The 9,693-nt window shown below is 52.7% G+C and overlaps 1 long non-coding RNA gene across 1 annotated transcript; it reads right to left on the bottom strand.

Annotated features, from left to right (window-relative positions):
* Positions 1-979: 979 nt before the first annotated feature.
* LOC131509653 (uncharacterized) lies at positions 980-9,478 on the bottom strand. The gene is made up of 2 exons (XR_009260631.1): positions 6,619-9,478; positions 980-6,197 (listed from the first exon to the last, which is right to left on the bottom strand). It is a non-coding gene; the product is annotated as an uncharacterized LOC131509653 (long non-coding RNA).
* Positions 9,479-9,693: the final 215 nt, after the last annotated feature.

The raw sequence follows: 9,693 nt of genomic DNA, 5'->3' as shown, positions 1-9,693 counted from the left end.
CCACACCAACAGTCGTATCATAGATGGCGAGGATCTGTGCCCACGCCGGCACTCTCTCCTTTGCGTTCACAGCAGACATCACTAAGTGATCGCAGATTCTCTCCGTGGCCTGGGGCTGTGGCCCCAGGGGCTTCTCAACACGGGCCACTCCCACAAGAGCTCCCAGCCCGACTACGTACAAGTTCTGTGGTTCGCAGAACAGGTCAGCAGGTGGCAATCGCTCTTGGACCGACACTTCCCGACACTTCACGTGCCCTATGTCCTACGAGCAGTTACGTGGGTCTCAGCCACTCCCATAATCTGCTTGACTCTGATTTTTCACTGAAGAGAGCCCTCCACTGAAGCAACTGCACGCATCTGCACAAATCCGAGAAAAGATATCTTAGGATGCGTCCTCATTTTGCTTCGGGGGATCAGGCCTTCTCCTCTAAGCCTCGGGATTCAGATGTTTGTCGTCACCGGCAAAGCACGACGGTGAGCGGGCCAGGTTTTACACACCTGCTGCTGATGAGTCAGAGGAGGGCCTTCTCACACTTCCAGGAGGCGGGGGCACGTCAAAAATATATCTTCAGGGGCGCCTGAGTGGCTCAGATGGTTAAGTGTCCGACCTCGGCTCAGGTCATGATCTCACGGTTCATGAGTTCGAGCCCCGCGTTGGGCTCTGTGCTGACAGCTCAGAGCCTGGAGCCTGTTTCAGATTCTGTGTCTCCCTCTTGCTCTGACCCTCCCCTGTTCATGCTCTCTCTCTCTGTCTCAAAAATAAATAAACGTTAAAAAAAAAAATATATATATATATATATATATATATATATAATCTTCAGCATCACCCTGTGACTCTCTTCTTTATGAATTCAGCTTTGCCAATTTCTGTCGGCTCAGACTTCAAACCATTTTTCCCTGGGCCACGTGCTATCACCTTAATTATATTAATCCTTAATATAACTATATAGATCATTAGTATGTATTATATACATACATATATCCTTGCACATATTTATTTTGTAAGCATCCAGACACTCTAAATGGATACTTTAAAATTTCAGGGGAGGTGGGGACAAGACAGAATATACATTCACAGATGCTTGAAACAAATACAGCATAGCTGCCAAAAACACTGATAGCATGAAAATTACCACGGAAACCGCCAATGGCGTTCCAGATGCCATGCGCAGAAGCTGACCATTACTTGAGTAGATGAAGTATCCCAGACAACGAAGCTTCCCCACCGTGTCCTCTGTATATTAAGAGTTACCTGGGGGCACCTGGGTGGCTCAGTTGGTTGAGCATCCGACTTCAGCTCAGGTCATGATCTCGCAGTTTCTGAGTTTGAGCCTCGAGTCGGGCTCTGTACTGACAGCTCAGAGCCTGGAGCCTGCTTCGGGTTCTGTGTCTCCCTCTCTCTCTCTGTCCATTCACGCTCTGTCTCTCTGTCTCTCAAAAATAAATAAATATTTAAAAATAACATAAAATAAAAAGAAACCCCACTTAGGCAATGCTGGGCGCGACACGGTGGAGAGCTATCGCCAGGGTCCCTGCAGAGACCACACAAACTACCCTCTGAAGGCAACCTTCTCGCTGGGTCCCCTGTGGGCCCTGGCCATCTGCCAGCCACTATGCCGCCCCAGCAAACGTCTACACATCTCATCGGCTGACTCCCTGCTCTAAACGTTGAGTAGTTTTACATCCCTCTTCCCTCTGGGCGTGGCCCCATCTCAGGTCCCCGGGAGGCTCCCAGACTCTCAGCTGAGTCAAGGTCAGCACCCTCCATGGCTCTTGCCAGCAGCACACTCTGCACCCACGTGGTGACTCTGACATCCATCTCCCCCACTAGGCTGTGGGCCCCGCTCTTGGCCAGCCAGGCCGCCACAGCAAATACCGCAGACCGGGCCACTCAGACTTCAGGTGCTGATTCCTCCTCCGTTCTGGGGGCTGTGGCTTCCAGGTCTGGGGAAGCCCCCTTCCCGGTTCATGGACAACGCCTTCTCACTGTGTCTTCACGTGGCAGAGAGAGGGACAGAGCTCTGCTGTGCCTCCTGAGAAGGACCCTGGTCCGATAGGATCAGGGCCCCACCCTTAGGACCTCATTCAACCTTTGTTACTTCCTTGAGGTTCCATCTCCAAACAGGAGAGCCATGCTGGAGGTTAGGACCTCAATGCCGTGAATATGAACTTGGGTGCAGAGGGCGGACGCAAACACCCTGTTCTGCATCAGTCCACAAAGGTAACATGTGACCTGTCTTCTACTTGTATTTTGTCGCCAGCACCCAGCAGAAAACCCAGCACTAAGTAGTAACCACGCGGAATAAAGAGACAAAGTAAGTTAACGATCCTTCTAGAAGACCTGTAGATAACATAATTTTGACATGTATCTGATCTGCTAAGCCTGCCATGGGGAAAACTCAAAAGAAGTCTCAGACATGGAAGGTTCTTGAAGGCAGCCATCTAATTTTAGACCAAAGGTCTTCTGGGCAGACTTGCAGCGTATTGTAACCCCTTCGTGATTTGTTGGGGGCTGTGCGTTATTATGATTCTGATGAGAAAGGAGTTGAAATAGAAAGATAGTATAGAGTCTTGCAATGAAAGGCGGGCTCTTCTCTTGTGAAAGCTTCAGTCAAATACATCCTTTGGAGCTACACTTAGGGTACGCATATCCTGCCTCAGGGGTGCCGGGATGTATCACCATACAAATAAAATATCCCAGGATCTCAGCAGGCAGAAGGTTTCCCGCATCGCCTACCACAGCGACTACTTACTACCGCAGGTGGCAGAGGCTGGACAAAGGGGGCAGACGGCTGCTTGGCGGGCACTGACTTTAAGGTACAGAGTATCTAAAGCTCTGAACCAAACTGAGAGGCAGAAAGCTGGTCTGGCCTTGACTCATCCACAAATAAGCTTTGTGACTTTGGGCAAAACATTGCACCTTTCCATCCAGCTCCGATATTTTATAACTTTATGACCTTGTTTCTCGACAATATTTATATTGGTGAGTCAAACCACCACATTTGTTTTCCGGAGCAAGCTCCAAACAATGACACAATGGCATTCCATCAGGAGAGTGAGGAATTATTGAAAGTCCCGCTCTATTCAAAGTCCCCTCCTGAGCGGCAGGAATGACCCTCTGTCTTCTCACCCTGCCTGATCCGCTCAGTGACACTGGAGTCAGATGTACCAGGGGGGACCCCGAGCACCAAGAAGAGACCGGGATGGCTACCTGGCCTCTGTCCTCAGCTTATCTAATCTAAGAGTCTGAAGAACAAAGCAAAAGGTGTCAAGGGAGATGGAGAAGTTTATTTTTCAACGAACCAAGTGATTACTGTGATGGGAGGTGTTGAAAGGTCATGAGTGGCTATATTTGTAGTATTTCCCTCCAGAATATTAAGGGCCAACTCTTGAGAAACAGAGAAAGTCGAACAGCTTCCCAGTCTATTCCAATGTATTCAGAGTCTGGATTATCTCAGGAGGATTAGAACGATTCTAGGTACAATATTCGGGTAGTCCGATGCCCGTGCACTTTCTATCATGGACAGAAATTCCTGCGGAAGGCTTTCTATCATCCCTTCCTATATATTTCTATCCAGGAGGGAAAGGCCTCAAACAAGAAATGCACTGATTACAACAGAAGTGAATCTCACTGGAAGTAAACAAGGTGACTTGAAGGGGTGGAATCCAATCTTTGTCGAGGCCATGCCATGTGCCCCGCGAAGGCATTTCACATATGTCACCCGATTTAACACTCATGATAGCCCAGCGATGTCAGGACACTGTCCTCTCTGGCACAGGAGGAAGCAGGGACTCAAAACACTCCCTCGCCTCAGACGGCACGTCGGCTGAGAAGCCCACTGCAAACGTGTGTCTTTGCCTCTAGGAGACTTGGGGGCACAAAGGGGAGCTCAACCCAGCTGCATTACTCGGGACAAGAAGACACCCACTGCCATCTATTAACTCATTCAGCACAAATTTAGCGAGGCCCCGATCAAATCAACGACTCCCAAACTGTGGTGAGCATGTGAATCCCCTCGGGTAGTGTCTACAGTGAGAGCCAGATTAGGCAGCTCTGGGTGCCTGGTCACCTGCACTCCACACGCTGCCAGGTGACGCCCGTGCTGTGGTCCTTGGGCCACATTTTGAGCGGGAAGTGCAGGCTGGCCAGAGAGAATATAAAAATGGATAAGACCCAAGTGCTTCTAAGGTTAGTAGAAGAAGACACGAAACAACTACAGTCACTGAAATGCCGCGGTCATCAGGAAACCCCCAGCCGTCTGGGGTGACAGGGCTGGAGGACACCTCCTCGAGGAAGCTTTGACGCTGAGCCTGAGACAGAAGACGAATTTTCCCACAGCGAGCCCCTGGGGGGAGGGGGGCACAGCTCGTTGCTGGGGGGAAGCAGAGGGGCAGCCAAGGCGGAGAGAGTTAACAGGACAGCAAACGGCAGAGAAACTCATTGTCACCCCAACGCTATGAGCGGCACGAATGACAAGAAAGCTGGAAACCATAATCCCAGATTAATGATGAGGAGGCTGGGGCAAGTTCAAAATAAGGGGCACTCTGTAAAACACCTGGCCGAGGCTCCTCAAGACGTCAAGGTCATGAGAAGCAAGGCAGAGCTGAAATGCGGTCACAGACCAGAGCAGATCGGAGGGAAAGGGTGACCAAATGCCCCGTGGCATCTTGGACTGGATTCGGGAACAACAAAAAGAGAACGTTGAGAGTAAAAGTAGTGAGCTCGGGGGGCGCCTGGGGGGGGGGGGGCTCAGTCAGGTGGGCGAACGACTCTTGATCTCGGCTCAGGTCGTGATCTCACGGCCCTTGAGCTGGAGCCCTGAATCTGGCTCCGCACTGACAACACAGATCCTGCTTGGGATTCCTTCTCCTTCTCTTTCTCTCTGTCCCTCCCCCCATCTCTTTCTCAAAATAAATAAATAAACTTAAAAAAATAATAATACAGGGCGCCTGGGTGGCTCCGTCGGTTAAGCGTCCAACTTCAGCTCAGACCATGACCTCGCGGTTCGTGAGATTGAGCTCCGCTTCAGGCTCTGTGCTGACAGCTCGGAGCCTGGAGCCTGCTTTGGATTCCGTGTCTCCCTCTTCCTCTCTGTCCCTTCCCTGCTTGCACTCTCTCTCTGTCTCTCAAAATTAAATGTTAAATTTTTTTTTAATCTGGTTCTTCGAAAAGATCAATAAAAACCTAACAAGACCAACAAAGACCTAAAAAAAGACCCAGATTACTAACGTCAGAAATCAAAGAGGGGACATCACTCAGACCACACAAATAATAAAAGGGTAAGAATGGAAGCATCGCCTTCCCTACACATTTAACAACTTGGATGAAGTGTTCCAGTTCCGTGAAAAACAAAAGCTATCGGAACTCATTCATGAAGATAAACCCTGACCAACACAACATGTATTAAAGAAATTAATTTTTAGACTTAAATCTTCTAATCCACATAGAAAATTCCCAGGACTCCACCAAAAACATTTTTTCAAGTTAGAGTCAAACTAGCTTACCGACATCACGGGGTCCAGGTCAATGTTCAAAACCCAATTGCTTCTGTATATACAGTTAACCCCTGAACGACGCAAGAGTTGGGGTGCCAGCCCCCCCCACGCACAATCCAAATTCCACATATAACTTCTGGCACCCTCAAAATTTCCCCACTAACAGCCTAATGTTGGCCAGAAGCCTTACTGGTAACACAGCCGATAAGCACGTCTTTTGTGTGTTATATGTATCATATATTCTACCGGGCTCTTCCAATAAAGCAAATGTCACTACGGCAGCGTATTTATCAATAACGTCAGCTTACGTTGTTTGTGAGATGAGCTGTGAGCACCTACATCAATACCGTCCTCTATGATACAAAACACCGTGGATGTTATACGCATCGCACTACACATCAAAAACGGAAAGATGATGTGGGGTCACCCAGCTGGTTCAGTCAGTAGAGCACGTGATTTGATGTCGGGGTTGCGAGTTTGAAGCCCATGCTGGGCGCATAGATTACTTAAACTAAATAGGGGCACCTGGGGGGGGCTCGGTTGGTTAAGCGTCCGACTTCGGCTCAGGTCATGATTTCGCAGTTTGTGAGTTCGAGCCCCGCGTCGGGCTCTGTGCTGACAGCTCAGAGCCTGGAACCTGCTTGGGATTCTGTGTCTCCTTCTCTCTCTGCCCCTCCCCTGCTTGCGCTCTGTCACTGTCTCTGTTTCTCAAAAATAAATAAATGTTAAAAAAAAATGTAACAGAACATGCAGAGAGAAATACATCAGCCCCCACACCCGGAACCCCGTCACCACAGACAGCCTCCCAGGGAGCCCCAACGGCCCTTCCCCAGGGGCCCCTGCAGAGCAGTGTGACAGGTGCATGACACAGGACCCTGTGCCCAAGGGACCCTGTGCCCAAGAGCCCCACCAGGTGAGGCAGCTCCCAGACACAAAGCACCCCATTCACAAGTCACTGGAGCCCAGGAGCTGCCCCTTGGGGCGGGTTTCCTGCTTCCCTCCCAGGTAGGGCTGGGCCAGCCAGGCCAGGCCAGGCTAGGGAGTCACCCCCCTGCGGCCAAGAGAGACCGATTCCAAACCTTGTGATTTTTTGGGGGGAGGGGGTTCCCACAGGCTCCCCACCAGCAACACCGGCATGTAGAACCTTCCTGGGCTGGTGCAGCACGATGAGGCCGTGCTGGGTTGTGTCCGACTGCTAGCGATCACTCCTCCCTCCAGGGGACACTCCACTAACTCTGCACCAGGCACAAATGAGCGCACAGGGACGGCCGTATGCTCGCACGTTCGCATTTGTCCAGCAGCCGCTCATATAAAAAGATCCTGGTACACCTGGCCTATCCTCCTCGTCCGTCGCCACGTGCAGATGTTCACCTTTGTTCGGTTTCTAACGCTTATTCTGAAGTTATATCTCAGCTGACCTCTTTTGGTTGATTTTTCAGAGGATCCTTGTTAAAAAAAAAAAATAAATAACACTAACACAGTCTAGGAAAGTTGCATGTGTCCCAAACCGAAGTGATCTGTTATTTCCAAATATGTTCTTTGTAAATGTGGGACTTTTTCTTTCCCCTTCCTAAGCTTTTCTCGAGGGGTTATACTGTTCCAGATCTTTCCAGCATTTGGAAGAGCTGAGTGGCACACTTAACATTCCTCTCTAATTATGAAGCTGGAATAAACATCAGCACTCGCCAGACCCGATGGTCGACCAAGGGCCGCGCGCGTTTGGCGGGTGGGGTCCTGCTGGGTCCTGCTGTGGGCTCCTGGCCCGGCTGATGTGATGCATAGCCCCAGTATAGGCCTCTGAAGGAAGGACGAGGCAGCAAGCTTTCCATTTTGGCAGCTTCTTTGTTTACACGAAAGGGAAGGTGGAGAGGCCTGGGTCCCCACAGGCCTCCCCAGTGTTTTGCAACTTCTCCGAAAAGCTACTAGTAAGCGAGGCCTCTGCTCCAGCTGGCTGCCGGTCCGGGTGCCGCATGAAGACCGCCCCGGGGTCACTGGCGGTGCTGCCTTTGGTCAGGCGGCAGGGGCCACCCTGGGGGCTCCGAGGTGGCCCTCAGGCTGATCTTCAGGCACCAATCACACCTGGTTTCTCCTCTAGTTACACGCTGGGCACCTTCCTATCCCTGCCTCCGTCACTGCCTTGCAACGGGGCTCATCCCTTGTGCCTTAACGCCCCTCGCTCCCAGCAGCTGGAGGACACTGGCATTGTCTTAGGTCACCTCACTGGGGCTGGGTCACCCGGAGCCCAGCCCTCCTTCTGTTTGACGCCCGTTATGGACAGATTGTGCCCCCCCCCCAAATTTCACAGGGCAAAGCCCTAACCTCAATGTCCCCAGTGTGAGTGTGTTTGGATTGAGCGTCTCTGAAGGATAACTATGTTAAATGAGGCCACTGGGGTGGGCCCTCAGGCCGTGTGATTAGCATCCTCCTAAGAAGAGGACATCAGGACACAGGCACACACAGAGGGGACGTCCATTCAGGGACACGGGGAGCAGGCAGCCATCTGCACGCCCAGCAGAGAGGCCTCAGGAGTGCCACCAGCCCTGTGACCCCTCCATCCAGGACTCTGACCCCTAGAACCACAAGAAGACCAACATCTGTTGCTCAAGCCCATGCTTGTGGCACCAGTTGACACAGCCATAGCTGTCTGGCACGTGACCGTCCCTGTCCCCAGAGAGGCCCCTCCTTAGGGCAGAAGACACCAGCATCTCAAGTGAGGAGCAGGGGACTGACTCTGATGAGCGGTTCCTCCTCGGTGACCTGCGAAACAATCCAGCAGAAGCTGGTCTTTCTGGTGAGGCCACCACCAAGCAGAGAAGTGACATCTTCATGCCCCCTGGGGTCCCTTCCAACGCCCGAGGCAACTGTCAGGACTTGTCAGCTCCAGGCTGCAGGGGAAACGAAGGGATCTGGGAGAACAGGTAGACTGGTCTGGGTTCTTCCTCCTGGGCGCCCAGGACCTTTGTCCCTTCTGCTCCTCTTGGACGCTGGCCCCACTCTGTTCTGATTCCAGTAGTGTGGCCTCAGGCCTGGCCCCTCACAACGCCCTTCTGGCCACGGACAGACCAGGAACTGTGTGAGTCAAGGAGGACCAGCGCAGAAAAAGGGAGGCCAGCGAGGGATGCCCAGCAGGAAGGACTGTGTGGTTCCCTCCTGCTCAGACCACGGCTTTGGAGCTGGGTGAGCCCCCAGATGCCTCTCCTTCCCTCTCCTTTCCTCCCGTCCAGCTGAGGTCAGGTTTCTGCCTGGGCACCTGAAAGTGTGTGGAGCAGGGAGGGGGGCTTTTTTCCTGGCCTGCTTGCACAAGCAGATGCTGACCACTGACTGGGTCACAGCCATGTGCCTCCTGGATGGGGTGTGGCCTCCGGGCCCTGGGACGATGCCCCTGCCATGTCACTTGCCCTGAACCAGGGGCAGACGTGCCAGGTGACCAGCCTGTGCAGGTGCTGTCAGAGGCATCCTCTTGTTGTTCTGGGGCTTTCTGGTGCCTCTTCCACGAGGACAGGACATCCCAGACCTGCGTAAAGAGGGCAGAGCTGGTGTGGAGCCGGGCCAGAGCCCCCGAACTGCGGTCACGGCTGACCTGAGGCCGCAGGACAGAGCCACAGGCCCCCACGGGAACGCGGGGCGTGAATATCACCTCTGTTGGCTTCTGTTGTGTCCACAACGGGCCACCGAGGGCCACCGTGCTGACCGGTGAACCCCGACCCCAAGCAGCCCTCCCCCCGCACAGAACAGGTACCTTGTGGCTGCTGGAAAGTCTCCTGTCCTGGCGTTCCCTTCTGGAAGAGTCACCTCTGGAGCCCACGGCCAGTCCACACTTCCCGAAACACGTGGTAAACGCAGGGTCGAAACTGGTCACACATTTTCCCTCATTGTGTCCAACCCGATGCTTTTATCACATGACAGAAAGTTCCACCTTACTGAAATGTGGCCGTGTTCAGGAAAACGTGCAGCGTGGAGTGAGGAGAGGCGAGGGCAGGCTGCGTGCGGAAGCCGTCGGGTAAGAAGACAGGGATCTGCCGTACCCAGCAGAACTGGGCTCCGTAGTAGAAACGTGGCCTGGGGATAGTTGAGAATAGCCCACCCCAGCAAGGGACGGACACACCGGGCAGCTCTGACATGTGTCATTCACCCCAAGGCTCTCTCAGCGTGGCGGCTGTCCCTCTGCGCACAAGACCCCCCAGCTGTGGGGCTGTG

The sequence above is a fragment of the Neofelis nebulosa genome, chromosome 4 (genome assembly GCF_028018385.1).
Source record: "Neofelis nebulosa isolate mNeoNeb1 chromosome 4, mNeoNeb1.pri, whole genome shotgun sequence".
NCBI lineage: Eukaryota > Metazoa > Chordata > Mammalia > Carnivora > Felidae > Neofelis > Neofelis nebulosa.
The sequence above is the reverse complement of the archived record's forward strand: the minus strand, read 5'-3'. Positions and strand labels throughout refer to the sequence as shown.